The sequence below is a fragment of the Micromys minutus genome (genome assembly GCF_963924665.1).
Source record: "Micromys minutus genome assembly, chromosome: 20".
Taxonomy (NCBI): Eukaryota; Metazoa; Chordata; class Mammalia; order Rodentia; family Muridae; genus Micromys; species Micromys minutus.
The window spans coordinates 47,646,469-47,652,755 of NC_137955.1; positions in this window are offsets into that span (position 1 = coordinate 47,646,469).

The window sequence follows — 6,287 nt, forward strand, 5'->3', positions numbered from 1 at the left end:
AGGAACATGGCAGCATCCAGGCAGGCATGGTACAGGAGGAGCTGAGAGTTCTACATCTTCATCTGAAGACTGCTAGGAGAAGACTGGCTACCAGGCAGCTAGAATGAGGGTCTTAAAGTCCACACCCACCGTGACACACCTACTCCAACAGGAGCACACCTTCTAATAGTGGTCTAGCATATACAAACCATAAGAAGCTCCATTTCTCGACACCTTTGCCTGGGTGATTCAAAGCCATTATCCCTGCTGATTAGTCAAGCCAAAGGTCCGGCCATCCCATCTCTGCATTAGTTTGAGCTGCCGGGAGGGTAAGAAGGAAACACACCCAGGATAGAAAGTGTCATCATCTCCAACTTGTGATTTCCTGTCTCAGCTGCACATAACCAAGGCACAGCCTGGGGTAGAAGAGCACAGTGTCTCCCAAGAACCATTGTGTCTAACCATTGTATCCAGTGTCGGCAAATGACAGGGTGGGCAGCCATGCATTTTCTTCCTAGAAGACAAAGAAGAAAGGCAACAAAAGGAGATCTAGACATGTATAGCATAAGTTCAATACACATTCCAAACACTGAAACAGATTATCAGTTTGTATCTGTCTCCCTGTCCATGGGAACTAATCCAAGAAAACCACAGGACTTTGGGAGTTACACTAGGAGCTCAGAACAGTTTTCTCTAGTGTGCATCTGTGGAAGATCTGGGGCCTTGGAAATTCTGCTGCTCTGAACGTTCCTACCACTTCTGAATCTCCTTCATGTTAAGAAATTTGGATACACAGATCTTCTGCAAGGCCGTAAAGCAGTAACTAAGTCAATAAATGGGCCAGGATTTGGGCATCATTTTGGCTAGTGGTTTTACTAAGAACATCGATAGTAGGCAAAAGACAGCTAGTTTAAGTAGGAGCGATCAACAATGAATGACGCAATCAAAATCACTCAATCAAAAAAAGGACAGAAACTGAGCTATGAGTCTCTGGAGATAACTCATTATTCATTAATTCCATTCTCAATTCAACAGTCTTCTTGTGGTTGTTAATTTCATCACAGGCACCGTTGTGGAGATACATGAAGAGGGTGAGCGCAGGCTGCTTACTCCCAGCTGACTACGCCTTGGGAGATGTTCTCTCAAATAATATGTCCGAGTGTCGAGAGCAGGTTGGGAACTGGGAAGCTGCACAGTGGAGGAAGGGAAGGGCGTGTTTGGAGGCAGTTGTCATGGGGACGATGAGGGCAGCGGAAACTTGAAGCAGAGCTTCTATGTGATTGGTTGTGGGACATATTTGGTCTGTTTCCGATTGGTCCTAGGTTAAGAAACCGGGCTTATGATCACATGTTGGCAAGAAGAAACTGATTTTTCCTTTGGCTTCCCGAAATGTTCGGTAGAGACCATGGTGTGATGTGACAGAACAGGCTGGCTTCCTGAGTGGATGGGAAGGTACCGGCTGGTTGCTACAGATCTTGACTCACAGTTCTATTTTGGTTTATGGTCCGACTGTCATCTTGCCCTGGACAAAAGCCTCCAATCACGGTCTTCCCTTTCTCCCCTGTGACGCTTCCCTGTTTCCAACCTGCTCTCAACACCACCATAGCTAAGATATCCCAAGGCACGGTGAATTCAGAGTAAACAGCCTACGCTTACTCCCTTTTGGGAGGTTTTCATTTATTCTCTCCCTTACTCCTCTGTCCACTGCTAACAGATCCCGTTTATTATCTTAGTGACTCCAACTCAGTCTCAATGTGATGCTGCAGGAATTTTTTTTTTTAATTATAATTTGGGTTTTGGTTTTATTTCTGTCTCGCTGGTTCTAATGATCCACTATACCACAATTACTGTATCTTTTCATGTATTTTAGGCAGCTCTTATTATTCTAGGCTCACTTCTTTAAAGTGACCTTTCTGTATATTTTATGATGTACTTTGATCATGCCCATAGTCCAGGCTACCCCACTCCTACTGATCTCCTTGCCTCCCCCTCATCCCAGGACCCTCCTGTGTTGCGTACAGAAGAATTAACAGAGACAGGAGATCGGTTCCCATAAAGCATCCACACAGAGAAACTGTTGGACTCGGACCCCATGAACAGGTCAGCTGATGGGAAGTGTGGGTGGGGCCACTTTGCGCTTCTGCCAATCAAACTGTCTGATGGGCTGGAGATGACAGCGGGTTTGGAGGCAAAGTGGCAACTGGAGTAACTTGACGCTTGCCTCCTTGCCAGGCTCTCTTCCTATTCTCTAGAAGGTTTTACTCATATATCCCCGTTAGTGAGAAATGTATCCCTGTTAGTGAATCTCTGTCTCCAGAACTCTAGAATTGTAAATTAGCTTTTATACAGTTAGCCTTTAGTTCAAGCTGGAAGTCCACAGATCTAGGCACATAATTTGAACATGTGAGCCTCCTGAATGTGAGGTCCTGGAGGGTGCTCCCCGTGAGTCTCCTGAGCATGATGTCCTGGAGGGTGCTCCCCGTGAGTCTCCTGAGCATGAGGTCCTGGAGGGTGCTCCCCGTGACTCTCCTAAGCACGAGGTCCTGGAGGGTGCTCCCCGTGAGTCTCCTGAGCACGAGGTCCTGGAGGGTGCTCCCCGTGAGTCTCCTGAGCATGAGGTCCTGGAGGGTGCTCCCCGTGACTCTCCTAAGCACGAGGTCCTGGAGGGTGCTCCCCGTGAGTCTCTTGAGCATGAGGTCCTGGAGGGTGCTCCCTGTGAGTCTCCCGAGCATGAGGTTTTGGAGAGTGCTCCCTCTCTGCAGAGAGAAGCAGTGGTCTATCCTCTGTCCAGCTTTTCTCATATATGTTACTAATATTTCACCAAACAGCAACAACAACAACAACAAGCCTTTGGGCAGGAACTGTGACTGCAAGCTGCAAGTCAGCAAGGAAGGTGAGCAATTAAAAAGTTTGACCAAAACTGTGCTCAGCTGAGAATAATTTAAACACATTTAATGTAGGTAACTTAAAAGTCAATGCCCTTTCTAAGAATCAGAAAAGTAAAATAATTGGAATGAAACGGTATAATTGGGAAGTCACACCGAAAACTAGCAGAATAAGACTTGTCAGGTATGCCTGTGCTAATTAGCTGTGGTTCTGAGGTTCGTGACTGTGGGATCTTCAAAGGTTAAAGGGCTTTGTTCTCTTCTGCTGTGATGGGTCTTCAGTCACTGCAAAGTAGACATTAGAGAGGCTCGGATGAATCACCCAACTATGCAAATTCCCTCAGCACTGGATTCCACTTGTGTCAGAATAATATTAGAATTTTAAAAAATCTGTGACATTCCTGGGTATATCAAAGATAGCCAAGAATCAGATTTAACAGAGTTGAGGGTGACCAGGCTTGGCAGAAGCAGAAGGCCACAGCAACAGAGCCTGGGATCCCAAGGAGGACACATGGCAGAGTCTCCGGTGAGGACAACAGCCTCAAGTCTTGCTGTTTGTGCCCCCCCATATCTTTGATATCATTGTAAAACCCCGAGTGCACACCAATTGTCCACAAGAGATAATCAAGAACCCACTCAGGCTTTCAGACTCCTTGGTGCAGGAGTCGAGTAAAACATGCCGGGAGAAGTGTTGCCTTAAAGAGAAAAGTGTGAGCAGAAGGACCCAGGTCCATACCGACCCAGGTCCATACCGACCCAGGTCCATACCGACCCAGGTCCATACCGACCCAGGTCCATACCGACCCAGGTCCATACCGACCCAGGTCTATACCGACCCAGGTCTATACCGACCCAGGTCTATACTGACACAGGTCTATATTGACCCAGGTCTATACTGACACAGGTCTATATTGACCCAGGTCTATACCACCCAGGTCTATACTGACCCAGGTTCCCAGGGTCTATGCCTGGGAAAAGTAAGACACTGACAGTCTTGACACCTCACTTAATTTATATTACCACCATTTTCCAAAGTGTACCGATTCACTCACAAAGGCCGGGTGGTCAAGCACAAAGATTCTTCGTCCTCCCCGCCGGTCCATCTCGGACTCAGCCTCTGAGTCCCAGTGTCTCTCGTTGGATGCTTCCTCGCCTGCCCCCAAAAGAAAGACAAGCCATCCTGCGGAAGGTCGTGTGAGCCCCCACTGCCAGCCGGATGAGCAAAGAGTGTGGCTTTGTGGATAATAAAGAGCTGGTGGCTAGAGCTGGGGCAGGACCAACAGACACAGAATCAGAGGGACAGAAGCACGGACAGGAAAGGAGCAGTGAGAGCCATGTGGAAGGCCGTGATAGCAGAAGTTGGGTTAAGTTGAAGGCCAGCTGAGGGACATCCCCAGCCCATACAGATGTCTTTATTATTGAAGCTCAGCTGGGTCCCTGAGAGCCCAGCAACACTCAGGGAGAACTGACCTTCCAAACTAGCTGTTGTCTGGGAGATGTAGGATGGCATCTCCACTGAGGGCCAGCTCTCCCACACTTAGGAGACATTTCCACCACTTCCTTATCAGACTCATAAACATTCCGAACGTGAACACGGCTGCCCGTGTGGTCTCTTCCCAAATGGCCTGAAACCCCGGCCCCTTCAGCAAGACTGACCTTTGCTACACCTTCTCCAGTTTCCCCAAGGATGGACCGAGAGGCCATTCAACTGCTCCAGAGACCAGATTTTAATACTAAGTTTATTAACCAAGCCAGGGCCAAGGGAAGGCATTGGCAACTTAGTTACTTCCCTACTGCTGTGAAGAGACACCAAGGCCAGTGCAGCTTGTAAAAGAAAACATTTAATTTTCAGCTCCTCATACTTTCTGAGGGCTAGTCTTGGTAGGGAACGTGGCAGCAGGCAGACAGGCTTGGCACTAGAGCAATACATGAGAGCCTATAGCGGATCTGGAGGCAGAGACCAATGGATACGAGGCTGCCGTGAGTTTTTGAAATCTCAAGGTCCACTCCTGGTGAATGGCACCTCCTCCAATAAGGACACTCTTCTAATCCTTTTTAAAAAAATGTTTGCTTATTTTATGTACATGAGTGCACTGTGGCTGTCTTCAGACACACCAGAAGAGGGCATCAGATCCCATTACAGATGGTGTGAGCCACCATGTGGTTGCTGGGAATTGAACTCAGGACCTCTGGAAGAGCAGACAGTGCTCTTAACCGCGGAGACATCTCTCCAGCCCTCTTCTAATCATTTTTAAAAATCATACAAACATATGAGCCTATAGGAGTCATTTCCATTCAGGCCGACAGGACTGGTGATTCCTAACTTGGAAAAGAAGATGTCTTTGTCTGGTGAAGAAGTTAAAATGAGGGCCATCAAAGTCACCTAGCAAGTAAAGACACTTGACGCCATGCCTGGCAAATTGCCTCTGATTCCCATGACTCACACAGCAGGAGAGAAGTGACTCCTACAAGTTGTCCTCCGGTTGTGGTATGTATTCATGTGCACCACATGTGTGCGCATGGGTGCAGAGTCAGCCAGATACATGCACACTAAACAAGTCTAAGAAGCATTTTTAAAAAGTTAAAGCCAGATGTTTGCGTCTACTGCCCTAAGTGTCCTGTGACTGAAGAACGTAGAGATGCTGCTCTAGGCTGAGGAATAAAGTCTGTGGGTCCCAGAGTTACTTCCCTTATCCCATAGTTCACAGAATCTGGGGCCTGTATGCTCAGGTTTTATTCCTGAAAGAACAAAGGGGAAGCATGCCACCCACCACAGCACAACAAAGCTGATAAATGGCTGTTAGAATGGAACCTAGAAGGCATTGTTTGTCTCCGTTTATTTTGTACAGATCAAGGTCTTTAATAATTTATATCAACTGTCTTACACAGGAAAAGTCATGACAGGCATCCGAGAGGTAATGTCAAAACATAGGCTTGAATTTCCATGATACTCGCATTTCTAAAATCGTTGGCATCTAAGTCTTTGTGTGGTTAGACGTCGGATGTAGCTGCCGGGCAGCACAGTCTGTGACGTGTTCATTGAAGCGGGGTGATACATTCATTCAGGCCCTGTTGAGTCTGAGATGAGGCACCCTACGGACGCTTGTCACCATGGCTCTTCTTACCAAGGTACAGCCCGTGATGTGGGAGAGAGGAAGGCCTGCTGCAGGTTTCCTCAGACACACGAAGAACTGTTGGCAAGTGTAGGTATGATTTTAAAAAACACTAATCTATCCTACCCGTGTATGTACATGTGCCCGCCCACTAACTGTCCTGTCCCTGAAGTCATTAGACTGAAGACACTGCCAATATCTTAAAGACTCTTTGCAGTATTAGTTGCCTATTTGAAGTCTAGGGTCAGTCACCAGTGAGAAACGTTTCAACTATATTCTTGTCACAGGAACAAAGAAGCTCTATTTGCCA